We start from the raw sequence: 23,818 nt of genomic DNA, 5'->3' as shown, positions 1-23,818 counted from the left end.
ATATACCACATTTTATTTATCCATTCACTCATCAATGAACACATCAGTTGCTTCCACATTTTGCCTGTTATGAATAATGCTGCTATGAACATGGATGCACAAATATTTATTGGAAACTCTGCTTTCAGTTCTTCTGCTATGTACTCAATTCTTTTGAAATTGCTGAATCATATGGTAATTATCTATGTTTAATTTTTTGAGGAACCTCCATAATCTTTTCTGCAGTGCCTAGACCACCAGCAGTGCAGGATGATTCTGCTACAAGCAACCAGAGCCTGACACTACTTAAAACCTTTTAAGAAACTAATACAATACGGAAAAAGAGTCCTCAGTATAGAGCTAGGCTTGATTCAGAATATGGCATGGACAAGTAGGAGTTTCCAGCCAAGGAGCAGCATGAGGCTCCGTGGATGGAAAATTACTAAGAGGAAACATCAAGGGTAAAGGAGATTCCAGATAAACCAATTTGACAGGATTCTTGATAAAATTAGGGTAGGGTAGGTCCAGATATAATGTGAGGGATGGTGGGAGATGAATAATTTAATCAAATATCAAAGGTGATTACATATTGAGGGTGATCAGATATGAAGGAAGGGATTCTTGCTCAACTGACAGTAAAATTCTTGCTAAAACTGATGATACAAAGATGAACACAGAAACCCAAAGTCTAGACCTGCTTGGGAAGAAGATTCAGGGAAATCTACCTAAAGTCTGGTCAAGGAGTTTCACTTTGTCAGCATGTTCACCAGCACAGACATTACTTTCTGTTTTTTTGACAGTAGCCATACTAATAGATGTGAGGTGACATCTCACTGTCGTTTTGATTCTTATTTCCCAGGTGATTAATGACGTTGAATCCTTTTTCAGGGGCTTGTTGCCATTTGTGTATCTTCTTAGGAGAAATGTCGGCTCATGTCTTCTGTCATTTCTTTATTTGGTTGTTTGGTTTTTTCATTGTTGGGTTGTAGGAGTTCTTTACACATCCCAGTTATCAATCCCTTATTAGATATATTATTTGCAAATATTTTCTTTCATTCCACAGCTTGCCTCTTTACTCTGTTGATTGTGTCCTTTGATGTGGTTTGTAATTTTCATGAAGTCTAATTTGTTTCTGCTTTTGTTGCTTATGCTTTTACTGTCATAAGGGCTAGGGGGCTTTTTTAACTGTCACTGACTTCCAGGAGCACAAGGCTCAAGTAAAGTTCAGCAATGTAAAGAATAATGTACATTCTTAACTGTTATCATCAATTATTATTAAAAAATATGTAGCAGAAAATCTGAAACCCCTTACCATAATCTTAATATTCCGAGAGCAGGATGGCATGGTTCACTGCAGTCCAATGTGAAGAATCCAGGAAAGCATGTAGAATGGTTCTCCTGTTATCCAGGGCAAGTCCCTAATGCAATCCAGGCAGAGGATGGCATCTGGGAGGGGAATGAACTAATAGGGCTGGCCTTTCTCCCTCCTGGGTCCTCCTGAGGGGAAGTGGCCTTTCTTTCTCAAATCTGTACTGTCCATGGAGGAATCATAACTGAATCCCGCTTCAGGAAGTCTCCACTTCCCAGGAGTCCTTGTCTTGGCCTCTGTTCCCCACCTCCCACCTCCAGACCCCACCTTCTTCTCTTCTCCTTCCTGGGCCTGCAATTATTTCCTTCCACATGTCCTACCCACATGTATGGAGCTCTAGGGTACTTTCTGTCCTTTCTACAAAGTGCAAAATAAACAAAGTAAAGCCACCCTAACCAAGGACCCAGAGGATACAGTCTGGCAGTGTGTCCACCCAAATTTCATCTTGAATTTTAGCTCCCATAATTCCCATGTGTCATGAGAGAGACCCAGTGGGAGGTAATTGAATCATAAGGGCAGGATTTTCTCATGCTGATCTCGTGAGTGAATAAGTCTCAAGAGATCTGATGATTTCATAAAGGGCAGTTCCCTTTTATATGCTGTCTTGGCTGCTGCCATGTAAGATGTGGCTTTGTTCTTTTGCCTTCTGCCATGATTGTGAGGCCCTCCCAGTCATGTGGAACTGTGAGTTCGTTAAACCTCTTTCCTTTATAAATTATTGTCTCAGGTATTTCTTCATAGCAATATAAAAATGAAATAATACACAGCTCCACAGTATTTCATTGTGACTATCTGAGTTGGTTAACCAGGTACTTACTGATCAACCTTTACACCATTTTCACTCTTTCGTTATTGTGAGGCTATTGTTAACTTCAGACCCACAGTCTTAGAAACACATGAAAATATGTCTGTAGAGTAAATTATTAGAAATAAAATTGTCTTGTCAAAAGTAGATGCATTTAAAACTTGGATAGTATCAAATTGCCCTTGAAAAAACCATCATATCTATTTATCAATTTGTAGTCCTACCAAGTGTATGAGTGTGAATATTGTCCCACCCTTTGTCAACACAGTGTACATTTGTGATCCTCACAAATATTATGTAAAAGGCATCTCCTAGATTTATTTTTATTCTAAGTGAGACAGAGCCAATATATTTATAAAATATTCATACTACTCTCTATGAACTGTTTTCAGCACATTTTAAAATTAGATTCATTACTATCGATTTGAAGGAATTGTTTACATTATTTTTAAAGTTAGGCTTAAAAGTTCTGTGTCACAGATATTACAAATATATTTTTCAGTCTGACTTTCTATAGTCTTTGTTCAGGAACTCTGTTTTTAACTTTATGTAATCATTATTCTATTCTTTAAACTCATAGCTTTTATGTTTTTAAAATCTATTTTAGAAAGAAAAATCATTTTCATTTAATTACTATAACAAATATGTTTCTCTATTTTTTTCTTTCCTTTATTATTTATTTATTTAGAGACAGGGTCTAGCTCTGTCACCCAGATTGGAGTGCACTGATGCAATGATAGCTCACTGCAGGCTCAAATATCTGGGCTCAAGTGATCCTACCTCCTCCTCTTCCAAGTAGCTGAAACTAGAATCAGGAGCCACCATGCCCAGCTAATTTCTTTTAATGTACAGATAGAGTCTTGCTATGTTGCCCAGGCTGGTCTTGAACTCCTAGCCTCAAATAATCCTCCCCACTCCGCTTCCCAAAGTGCTGAGATTACAGGTGTAAGCCACTGCAGACAGCCCCATTTTCTTCAAACATTTTTACAGAATTGTGTACATAAAAGCAGAATGAAAAATAGGTTTAATTTTAACATTTAAATTGTTGACAAATCTGGAATTTGTTTTACGAAAATGAATAAAGTCAAAATCTAGATTTTTTTCTGCCTCAATGGCAACTGATTGAAATCTCAATTGTATCAGCTTCTAAATTGTCTTGTGCATCTATTCTGTATCTCAGTATGGTTCCATGAATCTGACTATTTTATATGATAGTATAAAAACTATTGTATTAATATAGTCTTATATTTGACAGATTTAGCACAACCTCACATTTACTTTCTGCTTAGGAAATCCTATTTCCCTAGGGGGAAAATAAGGGTGAACAGGCAGAGAGCAGATTTTTAGAGCTGTTAACCTGTTCTGCATGATGCTGTAATGGTGAATACGCGTCATTATACATTTGTCCAAACCCATAGAATATACACACCAAGAGTGAGCCTAATATAAACTGTAGACTCTGGATGATAATGATATGTCCATGCAGGTTTATCAATAGCAAATGTCCACTCTGGGGGGAGATGTTGATAACTGTGAAGGCTGAGCATGTGTGAGGGCAGGGAGTACTTGGGAAACCTCTGTACCTTCCCTTCAATTTTGTTCTGAACTTGCAACGGCCCTAAAAAATAATGCCTATTTGTTTAAAGCAACAAAGTATTAGGTATTCTATTTTAATGCCATTAGAGTTTGTTTTTGAAGAAGGCTTATTTGAGAGAAAAAGTAAAAATACTTTATTTCCAGCCAGGTGCAGTGCCTCACACCTGTAATACTAGCACTTTGGGAGGCCAAGGTGGATGGATCACGAAGTTAGGAGATCAAAACCATCCTGGCTAACACAGTGAAACCCCGCCTCTACTAAAAATACAAAAAAAATTAGATGGGTGTGGTGGCATGCACCTGTAATCCCACCGACTCAGGAGGTTGAGGCAGGAGAATCGCTTGAACCCGGGAAGTGGAGGTTGCTGTGAGTGGAGATTGCACCACTGCACTCCAGCCTGGGCAACACAGTGAAACTCCAACTCCAAAAAAAAAAAAAAATCTTATTTCTGCTTTTGTTATTCTTTAATGAATTTTAGATCTAACTTTACAAGTTTCAAAAATAATCCAAAATTAATGTGTTATTATTGTGATTCTACTAAATTTATAAGTTTATTTAGAAACAATATACATCTTTATCATACTGAGTTTTCTTATTCAAGAACAAATTATAACTTACCATTTATTCAAGTTTTGATTTAAATGCCTAGAGTTTTTTAAATTTTTTATAGGGCTGCATATTTCCTGTTAAGTTTATAACCAAGTATTTTGTCTTCACGCATGATAGTATAAGAAGAATATTTTCTTTATATTGTCTCACTTGGTGTCTGGGTTCTGAAAAGCTATTGATTTTTATGCTAAAGGGATATCTAGCCACATTAATAATTTTCTTCATTGTTTCTAATTGAATTTGAGATGATTAACTCAAGCTGTCCAGAACTACAATAACATCATCTATAAGTAATTATAATTTCGACTCTTCATTTGCAATTTTTGTACCTCTGATTCTTTTACCTCTCCAAATTGTGTTAGCTGATACTTCTTTAAAAAAAATCTTAAAAACATCAATACAGGGCATTTGTCTTTTAATAGGCTGCTGGATTCTTTTTTCTAGTATCTTACATCAGACCTTTCAAACAATATTTAAAAGTGAGATTGGTGTATTTTTTTAAATTCTTGACTTATTTCAGATCTTTTTGTTGAGTTAAATCTTTCTTTACAGTGTGTTTTAATGAGTTTAGTCTTATATATTTGTGTTTGCTCCTTAAATATTTATTCACTACAAAGCCATAAAAATACTCATTAATAGTTTTTCTTACAAGTTATAAAATTTCACCTTTCAGATTAAATTTTTTTAATCCATCAAAGGTTGACTTTAACCTTCAGTATGGGCAGGAATCCAAGTTCTTTTTTTTCCTCAAATGGATAACTGATAATTTTACACCATTTATTAAATGGTCTTCTTCCTACTTATTTATGTCGCATGTCCAAGATCCTCATATATAACTAACACAGACCATTTCTTCTAATACAATATTGAACATAATTGGTCACAGTAAGCATCCTGGCTTTGTCCCTAATTTTTAAAAGAGAATGCTTTTAACATAAGTCTATCAAAATCTAACAAAAAAGATTCATCAGAAAATGAGAATAACTATCTCTTCAATGAAAACATATGAATGACAACGAAGCACCTGAAAAGATGATCAGCATCACAAACCATCCAGGAGATATAAATTAATACACAATGACATACCACTGTTCACCCACTAGAATGGCAAGTAACTATTTCACAGATTTCTTAAAAGATGGGTGGATCACTTAGCTCTTGTTATTATTTATATTATTGTAGAAGTTTGGACTTCTATCGAAGATCATAGGAAGAATCCAATAGAGATTTTGGCTGAAATGCAATATGACCACAACTGACTTTTAAAAAGATAACCCAGCAACAATGTAAAGGAGGGATTGAGGTAGAATAATCCTAGGGATGCAGAAGCTGGAGAGAAGGAGCTCTTAGAAACATTCCAAGGGACGGGAAGGAAAGCTTGAACCACGGCAGTGAAAATAGGAAGAATAGATTTAAAAGTTGTCCCTAGAGTAAACTGATAGGGTCCAGGATATAATCACATGTAGGGTGTCAAGACTCCAGAATCAACCTATTAGTAGCAATGCCCTAAAATATTGGATACTGAAATATACATCTCAAAATAGCAAAATTACACAAATCACATAACTCTCATATTTTGGAAAAAATTACTATTGTGATAGAGTGCCAACCAATTTGGAAAAGTCTTTTTAAAAAGTCTCAAATGTTTTTGTTTTGTTTTTTCAAATGATAAACATGATTAAATCTACTAATTTTTTTTATTTCTACTGTGAACTGCATGTGGCCTGTAAGTTACACATTTACAATACAAAATTGACATGTTGGCTCAGAATAAAACACATGAAGGGAAATTACAGGAAATAATTTCTCGGTTTAAACAGAAATGTCATTTGTGTGCAGATACCCTAAAAACAGAATAGAAATTTCATACATTTTGAGCAGAAGGACTAGATTTGTAGTGCATTTAACATATCTTGGCAAGTTGAAAGAAAAATAAAACATCTTCCCTTAAATTTAATCCAAAAGTACATGTGTTTTCATGACCAGTAGCAGAAAAAACAAAAAAAAAAAAAACACATTTTTTTCTTTACCTTGGACTTTACTTCTAGTTCAAAATATTTGTTTCTGCCATATTGAGAAGGATCTTCCAAACTAAAGCAAATCTCTCTGACTCATTGGTCTTTGCCTCTTCTTAATATCTTCTTTGGTTCTGTGTAAACAAATATCACAGTAAAGAAAAAGTTAGAGTTAATATAATTCAGTACATTTTATAAACATTTGCTTGCACAGTCCAATTTGAAATATCTTTGCCCTGATTTATATTCAAAGGCAAAAGCATATTGAATTACAACCAGGGCTGCTTATCAAACTGTGCATCAGATAAGTTTACTTGAACTGCAGCTGCCCGAAGGCCATTACCTAGGGATCATCAGCAAACTTATCCCCAGATAGTTTGCATTTCTATTACTTGATAGCACCTGAATCTTTAGGACCACTGAGCTTCTCCCACCAGGTTTAAGCAAGAATCATGAAACACAAAATATCCTAGGTTAGTCTTCTGGAAACCAGACTTCCACCTTCCTGTAGGGGGGTCAAACTGAGAACCAGATTCCCATGAAAATAATGTGTAAGTGAGGATGTCTCTCCAAGACCAAAAGTGAGCTATTACAGTGAGTGGCGCATCATGTAGGAATGCCTTTGTCTCTCTCATTGACCCACTTTTTACTGTTTAATGCATAATTAATGTTGAGGTCAGAGCTGTCACATTCTCTTACTTCCTGCTTTGCAGCTATTGGTTTTCCCAGTAGCAATTTAAACCAGTACATCAGCTTGAAGTGGTAGCACCTAATTTGGCAAAAGGGAAGATTTCTGCATCTGTGGAAAATAAGGCCTAGAGGCCTAAAAGCTCAACATGCAACAAAAAGACCTGAATTTGACCGGATTTTTAACTTTAGGTTTGATATTTATCTTTTCTAAGGCTCTTCTTATAAATAAAAATTATTATGTCCCCCCCACGATGCACACAGAAATTTTGTGAAAAACAAGTTAAAAACTGTGAAAGTATTTTGAAACTAGTAAAGCTTTTGTAAAAGCAAGAGATGGCATAGAAAGCACTTCTCCAAAAGCAATGGCACCTCTGCACTCATTTTCAGACTTCAGACAAGTAGCGAGACCAACTCTATTGGCACGTAGTTTAAAAGGATCCCTCCATTTAAAAGAAGAGAACCGTAAGGGTGGCTGAACCTTATTTTCTCAGGGCAATTTTTAAAAACTTCATACTATAAAATAACGTGATGGTCGAACAACTTCAAAAAAACCATGTTTGCACAGTTACTCTATAGACACGCTTTTAAACATATATTAAATTTACACATCACAGAATTCTGGATGATCATATTAGAATGAGAAAAATAACTGTTGAGAAAATTCAGTGCAGATCCTTATTTTAAAGTGTTCTCAAAAATTCCAAGGTGTGTGTATGTGTGTATATGCGAGAGAGAGAGAGACAGAGAGATTAAGGAAGAAAGTTTAGGACTACTGAGCTTCCTCTGCTAGTTTAGGTAACATGCTGTTGTCCATCCTTAATTTCTTCTGCCAAACTTTCCAGAGGACTTTTATGTATTAATAGCATTGTTCCATATGTAATGCCCTATATCGGGATCACCTAAGTGAATGAAGTTATACATCCAAGTGTTTTGAGGTCCAAAGAAATAACTGTCCAGGTATTGATTTTATTTGCTAAGGAATTAATTTTGTCCATTTGGAAATTGCCATTATATGATTGCCCACTTTGGGATTTGTCCAGGATAACAGTTGTCACAATTCATCGTCCTGCTCTTGTGAAATCTGCCATCTATTTTGTTAATGAATAAAATAGGTCAAAACCCAGGCATTAGTTCAAATCTACATGCCAAGACTTCCAGTAATTCAGCATATTCTTTATATCCTCACTCAGGACCTTGCTTCTAGAATTCTCATCACCCGGACATGAGAATATCAATCATATTAGCACACATTACTTTGACTATGATAATTTTAGAAAATAAAATTTCCAGGGATCACAGTCTCGTGCTAAACCAGCAAAGCCTAGAAAAGAATGATATTGAGGCACCCAGCGAATCAAGACAGATTAATTGCTGTAGGATTTGACTTGAGTCCTTGTCTTAGTTACACAATTCACTGTATGACCTTTGCAAACCCAGTCTCCATATCTTTCCTAACTGCTTCAGAGAATGAGGAGTATGTCTGAAAGCCCATCATAATCAGTAGAAACCTAACTGTCCACAAGTAACATGGTAAAGGAAGATCACAGTAAAAGGGTTTTGTGCTTGTTGGCATCTATTTGCAATTGTTGCTGTTTTGTTTCTTTTTAAAAAGCACATTAAGAAGTGCTTTTTGTCTGCATGTCTCTAGATGTGATAATTGACCCATATCCCCATTCTTCACACTCTGTATGAACATTGCTCAATGTTTCTTCCCATGCTTTGTGAGAACAACTTTCTGCTATAAATGTGAAAAATAGTGTAGGCTTGGGAGATGGAATGTTGTCTCGATTGGGCTTCCTTGGATGAAGAAGTATTCATCCTGGGCTAGTCAAACAACCAAATGCATAACCACTAGACTGCAGGTCTTGTGTTTTATTTGCAGTTGTGTCTCCAGCATCTACAATAGTACCTGGCAGGGAGAAGGCTACGTTTTTCTGAATTATATTAACACTCTTTTAACTAATGCCATTGGTGCATCCAACTAGAAAGGTCAGGTGTGTTTTGCAAGCACATTTATAAGGCTCATCTCAAGGCTGCTGGCTGCATAACGTCTCAACCCTGCTGAAACTCAGGGGTTCCTAAGCAAACACACCAGCCACTAATCCTTTTGATAAATGTCATATGTAATACATATTTTTGTGTTTTCATATATGTATGCAGCTATACATTATGATTTGATACTTAACGATCCTTAGGCATGTGAAAGGCTGTATGAAATGTCCATAACAGAATATCACAATAACTGGAGAGTCTTAACAACTACTAAATAGAAAGAATTTTTAATTTCAAGCTTTATGGAGATCTTCTTGATTTGAATTTGAGTTTATTTTCCCCATTTCTTTAAAGAAATTGTGCCATAAATATAATGAAGTCTTTCGTGTTTGAGAATCTTATAATGCTTGAATGTCGTTATCCTGAATATTGGCTTTTATTGTATAGCAAAATGAAGAGTTTGGGTTGATTTTGTTTTGATCACAGAATGCACACTAAACATGCTTTTGAGAATAAATCCCTGTTACCAGCTTGTTTTATGGTATTTATCTTTTGCTTTAATACTGAAACTGAAGACTACAGAAAAACAAAATCTTCATTATGGGAAGTTCACTGAAATGATTTTAACAAGTACATGGTTTACTCAGCACACTTTTATAGCTCCATAACAATTTTTGTTTTCTCGGTTCTCTGCTTCCTCGGATTACAAACCACAGGGAAAAAAATATCAGCCTCACCTCTCCCATCTCTGTGTCACTACTTCTTCATTTAGAAGCTTCATGGCTCTCTTATTAAATTAGTATTAAGGTAGCATCTTCACGGCTCTGGAAGGATCAGGGTTCTTTATGAATATCCAAAAAAGACAACATAGCTTAGCTACAGAGTGAAAATTTGAATCTTACCCGAGATATTGCTGCTTTTGAAATACCCTGTGATACCAATGGCATGAACTGTCTGTGTCACCTCTGCCAAATCAGAAGAACAGCACTTACTTTGTTTTTTAATGACAGAGATCGGGTAGGAATATTGTCATTTTTACTTTCAAACTCAGATTAAAGTGTTATTACTATCTCTGTGATTCACTCCAGTGATATCCTTGTTCAAACAGGTATAGGCCAATGAATCCAAAATAATTTATTTAATTGTCCCCTAGGTTGCCTGGAAATTTAGCACCATATCTAATGTGTGACAGCCTCTGTGAGCAATAGTGTGGAGTCTGACTAACTAGGGAATTGGCAGTCTACCTTTGTAGACAAGTGGATTATTCCTTCTCCTGTTCTTAGTGAAATCAGAACCAAAATTCATATCTGGACTGGTAAGCGCAATAGATATAAGAAATTTTCATTAAGAAAAAGTGACAAAAACAATTTCTTTTTTCTCACTACGAACATTCTGGTCCAAGCCCTTATTATGCCGTGTTCAGATGCTCCCAAGCATCCTACCTGGCTGGTGTCCTCACCCGGGTCTCAGACCTCTGGTGTCCATGCTGTAGATCATTTATTCCGGTGGCACTTGTTGAATCCTTGATGAATGTGAGGGAGCTTAGGGATGCAGATATTGTAAGACACAGTCATTGCTTCATGCTGATCATAGACCATAGGGGAAAAAAGAATGTGCTCATATTTCTCACAGTGGATTTTGAAAACAAAGAAGGTAAAAAGAGAATTCCAGGGGAAGGACAAAGTGAGCTAAGGTATTAAGGCAGGAAAGATAGGCCATGTTTGCAAAGAGTGTAGTCACAAGGCCTCAAGCAGCCTATTGGTGGCAGAGAAACCTTGCTCCCACCTGACAGCACCGAGCAATGTCACAGTGCTGGTGCACGACTACACAGTGACAAGAACACAGTGCATTAAATGAACCCAGAGCAGCAGGTCAGGGCTGAGGCACAGTTATCTAACTGGTCAGAACCATTTGCCATAATGTCTAATATTGGCTAGTTAACAAACTACAGCTGGGACTACACAGCTGGGGTATGGGAAATGCCCTACATCTGCCCTGTGAAACTGTAACCAGGGAGTTTAACTTCAAAATGCATTTCAATATTTCTATTCTCTTGAGTTTCAAGGTGTAACCTTGAAGCAAACTATGGAAGCCTTTTCCCTTAGCCTTAAAACAGACTCCACATCTTTCTCACTGTGTATACTCTCTTCACATTTACCTGTGTGCCAGAATCCAAATATGTGCCTTCTTGGAAGTTTCACGGACTAATCTTGAGGCATACAGACCAACCCTTGAGTACCAGCTGCAAAGTACCAGCCATTAGTTCAACGTGGCTCATTAACAACTCAGCTTTCTTGAGATGATATCAGCCCAAGATCCGGGTGGACAGGGACCCACAATAGTCACCAGAATAAGACACACAGACATTGTACTCAGCACAATTCTTGTATGTCTTTCTTATCAAGTTTTTCTTTTTTAAACTCCTGCCTTCCCCGCACCCCAAAAAAAATTGAAGTGGTTGCATTGGATGATAATCTGGCCCCTTCTCCTTTACTAGTTTTGGTTAATAAAGTCACTTTCTTTCTACCAGATCTTGCTCTTGTTAATTGAACTCTGCAAGTAGTGCAGGATTAAACCTGCCTTCAACTGAACCTACATTCAGTTACAAAATCTCAGCTTGGAACACTTAGGGAACTTCATTTCCTGGGAGAGAAGAGAAGAGAAGCAGCTCTGTGGAGTCACCCGGTTGGCCATGATTCTTGTTCTAGTTTGTCTTCCTACACCCTTTTCTGTGGCACATACCCCATTTGCAGAGATTTTTGGAATCGTGTTAATGACCTTGTAGCAAACAGCAAATTGTCCTGATTGACTGTGCTTCTTTCCTGCCCCCAAACCTTCTATACATGCAAAATTAATAGTTTTATTCTTTCCCTTTCCTTAACAGTTTAACCCTTGCTTAAATATGTAGCAATCAGGATTGCTAATTTGTTTATGAGCCTTTTGGTCCCTAATAAAATGAGAGTGCCTCCAGGCCAGGGACCTTGTTCTCTTCATTTCTTTATCCCCAGAGAACAGCACTGGGCCAGACACAGAGCTGCTTCACAACACGTGTTATTAAATATATTGGCAATGGCACAGGTGGGTAGGAGATAGGACTCCACCAGGAATCCTGCAGAAGACTCCACAGTCTCTGCTAAGGCATTTCTGGACCCAAGAAAAGGGATCTCAACTGTTCTTTACATATATTGCCTTATTTGATGTTTCTGTAATGCTTTGAGGGAAGTATCAGTATTATATCCAAGGTACAGACAAAGAATCTGAGCCTCATAAAAATTAAGTAACTTGCCTAAGGTTTCTCATCAAGTGAATGGAGAGTCAAGACTGAAATGCAGCTCTGTGAGACATCAAATCCATGCCTTTAACCATTACTTCATATTTCAACACGAAGAATTTTAATTCATATCATGATGGTGGCAAGCAAGGTGAGTTAATTATCACCACATGCCAATGGGGATATCGTCTATGCAGATCTCACCAAGTATCAGAATTGATGATGTCTCCAGTTATAAATCAGTAAGTCTTAGTTGCATACTTGTTTCCAATTGAAGTCTGACAGCAAGATCATTAGATGGACTCTAAATGCCTCTTCATACAAATTGGTCCCAGGGCAGCAAAGGAAACTCAATTTGTTCCTGCCTCCTTGCACATTTCCCATTGAATATGGCACCTCTGACAAAGCCCGTGGGTTGCATTATGTATCCATATGGAATCATAGCTTCTTATGCAACAGGAACAAAGATATTGAAGTATAAACTTCCAAAGCCTTTGTACTTACCCACCTCCTAAAAAGAATTCTGTGTTTGTACTCCTGTGCTGTTGGGAGAAGGGGAAAAAAACTGAATTGATTGACTAAACAAGGAAGAACAAGATGAGAGAAGCAAGGAAAGTTGGAGGAAGGGGTGTGTAGAAAGTGAGGAAAGGGTCTGAGTGAGAGATAGAGAAGAAAGATTTGGGAAGAATGACTAGCCCATTGAGTGAGATTTCAGTGGAGGTACTGCCTAAAGAGGATATTGAAGCAGCTTTGGTATTGCGTTGAGAAATGTGACCCTTTCAGTTTCCTCAAAGAAAAATTTACCACATTGTTCAAAATTCGGGTGGTGGAATATGTCTTTTGTATGACTCACCACATTAAGATGGGACTTAAGACAGGTATAAGAGTCCACTCTTTACCTGGGTTTCACTTGTTTCTGACAGGAACCTTAGGACTCTCTCTCTCTCTCATATTTTTCTTTAGAGATGCAAGTACTGGTAAGCAGAAAAACTAGTCCAAGTCACACATATAGTCTGCTCTATTATTTGTAAATATGCATGAAGAACCTTGTTTCTAAAGGTGCATAATTCGCAAAATAATACACAAGTCATAATATAAATAATAAGCAAATTACCATTACATTGTGGCAGATTAAATACACTCCACACTCTCCCACAAAACTTTAAAAGTGGTAGAAAATTCCTTTCAAAACATATTTAAATATAGAAATATATTATATTTATATTTATATATAATTTTAATTATGTAAAATAAGTTCTAACTATATAATCATTCATATATTTAAATTATATAAAAAATAAGTGTGTGTGAGACAAGAATGGAAGCTCATAATGACTCAGAAACTGAAAAATAGAAAGAAGATAAAAAGCTGCAAAGAAAAGACATGGCCATATAGGAAAGCTGACTCCCAAGACATGCCAAAAAAAATTCTGCTGCAAAAATACAGGAGCAACCCTGGTGGTGCTCTGTACTCAGAAGAGGTTGAAGCTCAAAGTAAGAAGTGTACCTGATGGGCGAAGAGTTGAATTATTCTTAAGAAAGCAGTCATGTGAGTCAGCTTCAGAACAGATGCTAGGAACAGGCATGGCTGCCTCTAAGCAGAAACTGTGAGTGCCTTAACTTGGGATCAAGAGACAGGACAGAGTCTGGGTGGCGTGGCCACACATGGGAGGCACAAAGGGAGCACATGGCTAGAAGATCCTTACAGCCCTGGAGGCACAGACACTGCCACTTACCAGACCCCCAGAAGAGTACAAGAGATCCAGCTCATTCTCACAAGCCAAATGTACCACAGAGGTACTAGGCAGCCCAAGAGGAAATGCCAAGTACCGTATGGTACCCAACAAGAATGTCAGCATGAGAAATTTTAAAGTGTAAATTTTATATGTAAAGAGAAAAGAAGAAAAGGAAAAGATTGATAAGGTCAGAAGTAAGGTTAACATATAAAAGGAGTGATAAGGGTTTCTCTACTTTTGTTAAATGTGGTTCATGTAACTTTGCAACAACCAACATAAAGTGTATTTGTTTCTCAGGCTACCCTGGTGGTGAATTTTATGTGTCAACTTGACTGGGTTATGGCATGCCCAGATCGCTGGCAAAGCATTATGTTGGAGGATCGAGGTTATCTTTGAGGGTGTCTTCAGAAGAGACTAGCATTTGATTGATCAGACTAAGTAAGGAAGATCCACCCTCACCAATGTGAGTGGACATGATCCAACTTCTGAGGGACTCAAACAGAACAAAAAGGCAGAGGAAAGATGAATTTGTTCTCTCTTCTTGAACTAGAGCATTCATATTCTCCTGTCCACAAACATCAGACCTCCTGGTTCTCTAGCTTTTCAACTCAGAATGAATTATACCACCAGTTTTCTGGTTCTCTAGCTTGCAGACAGCATAACGTGGAACTTCTACCACGGCTGAGTAGCTTAAACAACAGAAATTTAATTTTCTCATAATTCTGGAGGCCAGACGTCCAAGATCAATGTGTTAGCAAGGTTGGTTTTTTTTGAGGCTTCTCTCCCTGGCTTGTAAATGACTCTCTTCTCCCTGTCTTCACACGTTCTTCCTTCTGTGTATGTCTGTGCCCTAATTTTCTCTTCTTATAAGGATAATTATATTGGATTAGGGCCCACCTCAATGACATAATTTTGACTTAATTAAATATTTAAAAATCTTAACTCCAAATATAGCCACATTCTCAGATACCTGGAGTTAAGACTTCCACATAAAATTTTGAGGGGGCATAATTCAGGCTATAACATAGAAGCAGAAGCATGATTAATTATATTATTCTCTATGTCCAAAATTCAAAAACAAATCAGACCCCCAGGAAAAGCAACCTTATTTGTACTATGAAGTACTAAAAAAATACCCTACTTATTCATGGTTTCACTTGCCACAGTTTTAGCTACCCATGGTAAACAAGAGTCTGAAAATACTAAATGGAAAATTCCAGAAAGAAACAATTCATAAGTTTTAAATTCAGTGTCACTCCAAGTAGCATGATGAAATGTTGTTGCACTTAGATTAACTTGCTACTAAGTAGCAAGATGAGCAATTTCTTTAACAATATTCTTATGGCAAACACGATGTATTTCATAGCACTGTTTCTTACAATACTCTTCAATGTAAGCGGATGGCTGTCTTAGTCTGTTGTTTGCTGTTATAACAGAATATTACGGACTAGACAATTTAAAAGGAACAGAAATTTATTTTTTCACTGTTCTGTAGGCTGAGAAGTCCGAGATTAAATCTCCAGCACCTGCTGTGGGCCTTCCTGTCAAATCATCTCATCTCATGGAATGCAAGAAGGCAAAAGAGGACAAGAGCGGCAAACCCACCCTTTTCTGAGGAACCCACTCCCATGATCACAACATGAATTTATTCCTGAGGGTGGTGTCCCCATGACACAAACACCTTCCATGAGGCCCACTTCCCAATACCACTGTATTGAGGATGACGTTTCTAACACATGAATTTTGTGGAACACATTCAAACCATACCAATGACATAATGCCAAGATACAGTTTAATAAAAGCATGTCCACTTACATGATTCTTTGATTTCATCCCAGAATAAATTTTCAAGTATCTGAAAGATAAATTGCTTTCTTGAGACAAAACCTCCATAAATATTTTCCTTATTCTGCATTTCAGAAGTCTTGCTAGACCCAAGCACAGTCTGATCATTGTAGCTGGGTTAATGTATCCTTCTAACATAATTTTCCTTCATGGTAAGAGCAGGTGCTTGTCACCTGTTCTGCTCTCAATAATAGCAGCCCCAAAAACAGGCTTGAGACAACTTGTGTATCTATCAGTATACCATAGTCCCCACTTATTCATGGCTTCACTTTGCACAGTTTTAGCTACCCATGATAAACAAGAGTCTGAAAATACTAAATGGAAAATTCCAGAAACAATTCATAAGTTTTAAATTCAGCGGCACTCCAAGTAGCATGATGAAATGTTGTTGCACCATCTCCTTTAGTCACACCGAAGATGCAAATCATTCCTTTGTCCAGTTTCTCCGTCATGTATGAGCCACCGACCCATTAGTCACTTAGTGGCGTCTGTTATTAGATCACCTATTGGGATATCACAGTGCTTGGGTTTGAATCCCTTTATTTTATCCTTAATGGCCCTCGAGTGCAAAAGTAGTGAAGCCGGCAATTCCGATATGACAAAGAGAACCCAGGCAGTATTTTCCTCAAGTGGAAAGGTGAAAGTTCTCAACTTGTTAAAAAAACATGTATGCTGAGGTTGCTAAGATCTGTGCTAAGAGCAAACCTTCCATTTATGAAATTGTGAAGGAAAAAGAAATTTATGCTACTTTCACTGCTGCAGCCCAAACTGCAAAATTACAGCCACAATACATGATAAGTGCTTAATTAAGATGGAAAAATAATTGAATTTGAGGGCAGAATACATGAACAAGCGCATGTTTCAACTGAGAGCAGTTGGTTTTAATACTATACGGGGTTTCAGGCATCCACTGAGGGCCTTGGAATGTATCCCTTGCAGATAAGGGAAGTCTGCTGTATTATCAATGCCAAAGCAAAGATTGGAATTGTTTTCCCTGGCTATCCTGTACTCCAGTCGTTATCAAACTTGAGCATTGTGCAACACGGCTTGTTTAAGATTTCAGGGCCCTCCCAGAGTTTCTGGGTCAATAGTCCTGGGTGGGACGGGACTCAAGATCTTTTATTTCTCAACGATTTTATATTTTCCTACACTGCACTGCCTTAGTGGCTCCTGATCCACCCTTACTAACTAGTTGTTGGACCATGAGAAAGGTTATGTCCCTTCTTTCAGCCTTGTCTTCTTATCTGTAAGGTGGGGATGCAGGAAGCAGGTATTTAACAGTGTGCCGGGGAGGATTAAAGAGCACGGAGGCAGGCAGAACCTTACTGGGATGCTCATGTCAGTCTTTTCTGCAGTGCACCTGGCTGCTTAGCTTATTGTGTGTGTGTGTGTGTGTGTGTGTGTGTGTGTATTATTCTGTATGTAGCAGAATATTAAAGTAATACCTTTTCTCTCAGTTTTGGCTCAAGTTCAGAAGACTGGGCACAGAGTAATGCTAAGGACCCTCTTCATGACAAGGCAGAATCTAGAATAACTATTGTGAACAGGTAAAGGCATGCCTTCCGGAGCGATTCTGCACAAAATCCCTTTAAGGGTTTTAAAGCCTTGAGTTAAAAGACCAAGAAGTACAGTACCTGTGCAGCAGGAGTATTTCTGAGGATCTGACAAGGTGATCTATATGAGAAAGTATGTGTCCCCATACTTTCCCCATTTAAGTATTCACCAAGATGAGAACACTTCTACTCTAGATCACAACAGTGCAGGCCAAGTAAGACCTCCCAGGGTCTTTGTCTTGACTCTCTCCTCTGGCTCCAATCCTAGGAGAACAAGAGTCAGTCCTGAGAGGAGTTCACAGTAGGACAAAAAGAAGTGCCAGGCAGAGAATCTGAGAAGATTCCAACTGCCCAAAAGTATGGGAACCCACCTCTTGCATAAGCATGACCTGGATGTGAGACATGGAGTCAAGGGATATCATTTTGAAGATTTAAGATTGGATTGCCCTGCTGGATGTTGGACTTCCATGGGGCCTGTAGCCCTTTGTTTTGACAAATTTCTCCCATTTGGAATGGCTGCACTTACCCAATACCTGTACCCTCACTGTATCTAGGAAGTAACTAACTTGCTTTTGATTTTACAGGCTCATAGGTAGAAGGGACTTGCCTTGTCTCTGATGAGGCTTTAAACTGAGGATTTTGAGTTAATGCTGAAATGAGTTGAGACTTTAGGGGACTGCTAGGACTGCACGATTGGTTTTGAAAAGTGAAGATACGAGATTTGGGAGGGCCAGGGACGGAATGATAGGATTTGGCTCTGTGTCCCCACGCAAATCTTATCTTGTAGCTCCCATAATTCTGTGTTGTGAGAGGAACCTGGTGGGAGATGATTCTACCACAGGGGTGAGTCTTTCCCATGCTGTTGTTGTGATAGTGAATGAGTCTCAGGAGATATGATGGTTTTAAAAACAGTAGTTGCCCTGTACAAGCTCTCTTTGCCTGTCCCCATCTACGTAAGATGTGACTTGCTCCTCCTTTCCTTCTGCCATGACTGTGAGGCTTCCCCAGCCAAGTGGAACTGTGAGTTCTTCATTTAACCTCTTTCCTTTGTAAATTGCCCAGTCTCAGGTATTTCTTTATCAGCAGCATGAAAACAGACTAATACATGAGCCCAAGTTCATTCCCCACTGCAGCTTCCTGAGTCTGCAGCACCTCAATCTGGAGGAGGAAAATAGCTTTAACCTCCAGTAAAGTTCTGAGTTGTCATTATAACAATAGACTAGATAATTTTGCTACTAAAATAAGACTTCTTTTGTAATTAGAAATTGCCAGAAGACTTGTTATTACCCTAAAGAATCCAGAAAAGCTAACAGGATTTCATCCAAGGGCAAGAAAGAAACAAACTTGCTAGTTCAATGGAACAGTGGAGACAAAAGTTGCTTTCAGGTTTCACCCTTAATGTTTTGGTCTTCTAAAACGCAGGTACCATTTACATTCATAAGCCGATAAATCTTTCATCACTGAACGGTATTTCTTCATTTTGAGGTTTTCTTTTCTCTCAACATATACCAGGTAAAAGAATGTATATCTCTTGGCGTCACTCTCAAGTAAAAGAGACATAGTCGGTTGAAGCTATTCTAAGCACCTTAAATACAGTGTCTCAAAAATGCATATTCTTCTAGGAACTATCTTGAAATACTATGCAGACATGAGGAAATAAGCAAAATATGTTCTGCTTATAGTTGGTAAATATAAATGGCACATTTTTTTAAAGCTCTAAGAAATTTACCATTTTTCCAGGAAAAAAAATGCTTTGCTGATGATACTGGCTTATCTCCCAAGCCACAGCATTACTTCTTTTGATTAGCCATCAGTTATCCTAAGAGATGTGCATCTCCAAGAAACATCTCAACATTTCAAATATATAAAGCAAAACTTACACTCGCCTTCATCTTTTAAAGCACTTTTTTTTTATTATGTGAGAAATACTGTAGGTAACACCATGAAGAAGTTAAACTATGAAAAGCTAGAATCTGGGCACACTGAATATTTTACAATAAGAATGTTCTTGGAATCTGATCATCACTACATTACTTATTGCTTGAGAATATTCTGAACTGCATTTTTTCTTTTGTTTCTCAAAGAATTTTGGTTGAAAAATCGAATTCTATTTGTTGATTTTAACAAAAAGCATCTGTTGTAGTCCTAGTTCACCTCCAAACTAAGACATACTTGTACAAAACATAACATATGCTTGTCTCATTTTATGTAATTGAAAGCATTGCTCTTCCAGCAAAGAACCATTCACTGGACTTCCAAAATCAGTTCACTGGACTTCTAAGGCAGTCCAACATGATGCACACACATGCAACCAAAAGAAACAAAACAAAACAAAACAGACAACAGTGATTCCTAAACTGAATGTGTGGATTTGGTATAGATTTAATAACTGTGTACTCTATCACCTTGTAGAGCTCACCTCAGCTTTAGATCCAGAGTTTTCTGGTAGTGAAAAACAATTCAAGGAATTCTTACTGCCACAAAGTAAGTAAAAACTACATCTGTAAAGGGCTTTCCATACTTTCTCCATGTAACTGGGACCTAATGCAATGTTCTATGACTACTCACTGTTGTAGCCTAATAAATATCGCAGCCTCTTACATTACAAAGATTATGGTAGGGGTCATAGTGATAAAAATAATAGAATTAAAATCAGAATTCTGGTTACTGGTAATAAATTTTACCTCCAAAAATCCACTGTCATAAGTGCTGAATAACATAAAAAGACATACAAACATGCCAGAGCTCTATTTAAGTTTTGAATGTGACATTGCATGAAAAGGTGATTGTATGGCAGGCAACTCAGGCTCTAATCCTGATTCTGGCATCATCCACCTAGGACTGATTTTTTTTATTTCAACCGAGCTTTAGTGTTAATACTAATGCCTTACCCATTGATCAAAGCTATTGAGAGAATCCAGCCAGTTAAGACATTGTGAAGTGAGGAAGGAAGGAAGGAAGGAGGGAAGGAGGGAAGGAAGGAAGGAAGAAAGGAAGGAAGGAAGGAAGGAAGGAAGGAAGGAAGGAAGGAGGGAAGGAGGGAAGGAGGGAAGGAGGGAAGGAGGGAGGGAGGGAGGGAGGGAGGGAGGGAGGGAAGGAGGGAAGGAGGGAAGGAGGGAAAGAAGGAAGGAGGGAAGGAGGGAGGGAAGGAGGGAAGGAGTGAGGGAAGGAGGGAAGGAGGGAGGGAAGGAGGGAAGGAAGGAAGGAGGGAAAGAGGGAAGGAGGGAAGGAGGGAAGGAAGGAAGGAAGGAAGGAGGGAAGGAGGGAAGGAAGGAAGGAGGGAAGGAAGGAAGGAAGGAAGGAAGGAAGGAAGGAAGGAAGGAAGGAGGGAGGGAGGGAGGGAGGGAGGGAAGGAAGGAAGGAGGGAAGGAGGGAAGGAGGGAAGGAAGAAAGGAGGGAAGGAAGGAAGGAGGGAAGGAGGGAAGGAAGGAAGGAGGGAGGAAAGGAAGGAAGGGAGGAATGTAGAAGGAGGAAAGGAGGGAAGAAAAAAAGGAGAGAGGGAAGGGAGAAAAGAAGGGAGTAAGGGAAGAGGGGAGGGAGAGAAAAGAGGGTGGGAGGGAGGAGGGGGAGGAGAAAAGGAAGGAAGGTGGGAAGGAGGGAAGGAAGAAAGGAGGGAGAGAGGGAAGGGAGGAAGGAAGGGAGGGAGGGAAGAAGAGGCCTTTGGATGCCATCAGACTTGAGTTTGAAACGAGGATGTACCACTTCCAGGTCAAGACTTTGGCCAAGTCATGTGACTTCTCTGTGTCATGATTGCTTTGTCTAAAAAGTGGAGATGGTGATAAGGCAAAGTTTTCAGCATTGTTAAAGGGATTAAATGACATAACATGTCAAATTTTAGTTTTTATAGGTGCTCAGTAACTGGCAGCTGAATTTATTAATCTATGTAAAAATGCTTCAAAAATACAAACTGTTTCGCAAATGCCAGTCATTAACCCCGTGTAATATATTCATGTAATTAGGCAAAGAACTTCACTCAGGATAAAGGCACGGTTACATGGACTCTCCAGGCTACTTCTCTACTCTATCCTTTCCCATAAACTCTTTCGAGAAGGTCCACTTCTTACACGTTTTCTAAATCCATGATTCCTCTTAGTATTGACCACGAAAACAATAACATCTGGCACATATTTAACACCTCCTTTTTTAGACAAAGATAACTATTCATTTAATAAGTCTGTCATTATAAAAAAATATTTTCTCTCTCCAGATGCTTCCCTCACAGGTCTCCAGTTCAGGGAAACCTCATTTCAAAGCCACAATGTTGTTCATGCTGCACTTTGTCTGTATCTGACGTTCACAATCAAATGTTTATTTTTAAAATGAATTATATAGACTTAACCTATATCTCAACCGGAAGCAAAAGCATAAATAATAATAACTTATGAACACTTTTAAGAATTACATCCTGCAGATGATGTTTAGGAGGGTCTGGAAAACACAAGCCTATGCCCTTTTCTGGACTGCCTATTACAGTACAGAGCATCTGCATGTTTCCCTGTGCCGGTAAAACACTGGAAGGGGGCAGCTTTTGTAATAGGATCATTGGCTAAAATGAAGTGAGTCAATCTGATCAATAGAAATTGCACATGCAGCAAAGAGCTCTTAATGGATCTTAATCTCCATTAGGCTGAGTTGGAGGAAGTTATAGGGGAAGCTGCATCACATTTCAGCCATTTATAGTAGCATCGTGGCCCATGAGCAGCTCTCAGGGAACAGGAGTATTCATCCCAGGGTGCGCTGGGACAACCATCAATGGGATGGTAAACTCTTGCATCACTAGTGTCCAGGAAATGCTCTGGGGGATACTCTAGAGAATTGTTTCCAAGGCTTATGAAAATTTTAGCAGGAATTCATGGTGGGTCAACCAGAAGAACATTAGCACATGAAGCTTTTCTGTCATGTGTAATTAAATGTGGTTTAGAATCCCCTACATATGATTTATAAAACCGAAAGGAACAGTTCCAAGTTTTTTTTTTTTCCTACTGGAGACCAAGAAAATGTGTGCTATGGAGAGAACAACAAGGATCAAGTTTTCCATAAGTAGGGTTACTTTGCACATAACACATGAAAATATAAAAATCTAATGTTTGGATCCCTAGAATGTGAAACTAACTGCCTCTCAATTTAATATATAATAGGGAAAGCTCCATGTGGAAATTCAAAAGAAAAGGAAAATTGCACACAATTTAGAAGACTGCCCATTGTACATACACTGGGAAATTATAACACAATATCTCGTAATTAATGCTGATTGAGTACTTTGATTTCAAAAATTGTAAAGCATAATACATGGACATTGCATTATATATTCACACACTCCCCTCACAAAGTTCTTGATGTCAGAGAACAAAATAGAGTAACCAATAGCAGATACTGTCGTTGCTTTTATTTCTTATTCTAAGTAGAACTTTATGATATAGATTCAAAAGTCCAAAATTAATCAAAATAAAACCGCATTGAGCTATGGCACAAACAATTTATCCCCAATGTTTGGGCTACTTGATTGGAAATGTGAGTATTTGCTTCTCTATCACATTGATAATTTCAGAAGTAGATGCATTCCTTTTCTATGATTTTGCAATACATCAACATTGCTTACTTCTGTTATTACAGCAGTTCATCATTACTTATCAAGAAAGTCCATTTTCACGTCTGACTTTTAACTCAATTGTAAGGTATCTGGCACATCGTTAATAAACAAATGAATTGTGAACCCTTGAAAACCAAAATAGACCTTTCCATTGCTTTATGATTTTTGCCTAAGACAACCCTGACAGAAAATGAAGCACAATATATTTCCGTTGAGTAAATGCAAAAACAGTAAGTTAACATACAATAATCCTTCTGTGAGGCATTTTTAAATACTACCTACTTTGTAAAGGTCTGAGAGGCTTTTCGACACATGTCAAAAGATCACCTTGACATGAAAAACTAAAGTAGGAAAAAAAAAGCCAGATTTGTATATTTATCTGGGTCCTTCCACAATAGAAACTAGAATGACATCTATGAACTTTTCAGGTATGCTACTTTATTGTCTTCAGTTATGAATTTTAAAAACTGAGTTATTAATACTTGGATTTTTTTCCAGTAGCAAATACGCTGGGAATGATGAAAAAAAAAGTAGCCAAATATGTATTATTCTTTTTGCAGTTGAACACAGAGAAGTAAGTGCTTTATGCAAATCAAGTACTGATGTCAGAAGAACTAATAATTTACATTTTTAATTATCTTGCTATCATCTAGTAATTGCTTCTACATCCATGGCATTTTGAAACAGAAAATCCTAAGTCAAGTGCCCAGCAAACCATAGAAACTCAATATATATTTTTGAATTAATTAATTAATGGATCTTGTTCC

The 23,818-nt window shown here is 37.9% G+C and overlaps 1 long non-coding RNA gene across 2 annotated transcripts in view; it reads right to left on the bottom strand.

Moving 5' to 3' along the window:
- LOC108588634 (uncharacterized) overlaps positions 1-23,818 on the bottom strand; it is a 123,447-nt gene that overhangs the window by 88,575 nt on the left and 11,054 nt on the right. For both annotated transcript variants that reach the window (XR_013528259.1, XR_013528260.1), the window contains exon 2: positions 6,390-6,508. This is a non-coding gene — a long non-coding RNA (uncharacterized LOC108588634). The remainder of the gene's footprint in view (positions 1-6,389; positions 6,509-23,818) is intronic.

This window comes from Callithrix jacchus, chromosome 16 (genome assembly GCF_049354715.1).
Source record: "Callithrix jacchus isolate 240 chromosome 16, calJac240_pri, whole genome shotgun sequence".
In the NCBI taxonomy this organism is placed as follows: Eukaryota; Metazoa; Chordata; class Mammalia; order Primates; family Cebidae; genus Callithrix; species Callithrix jacchus.
Note: the sequence above shows the minus strand (reverse complement) of the source record. Positions and strands in the feature narration are given on the sequence as shown.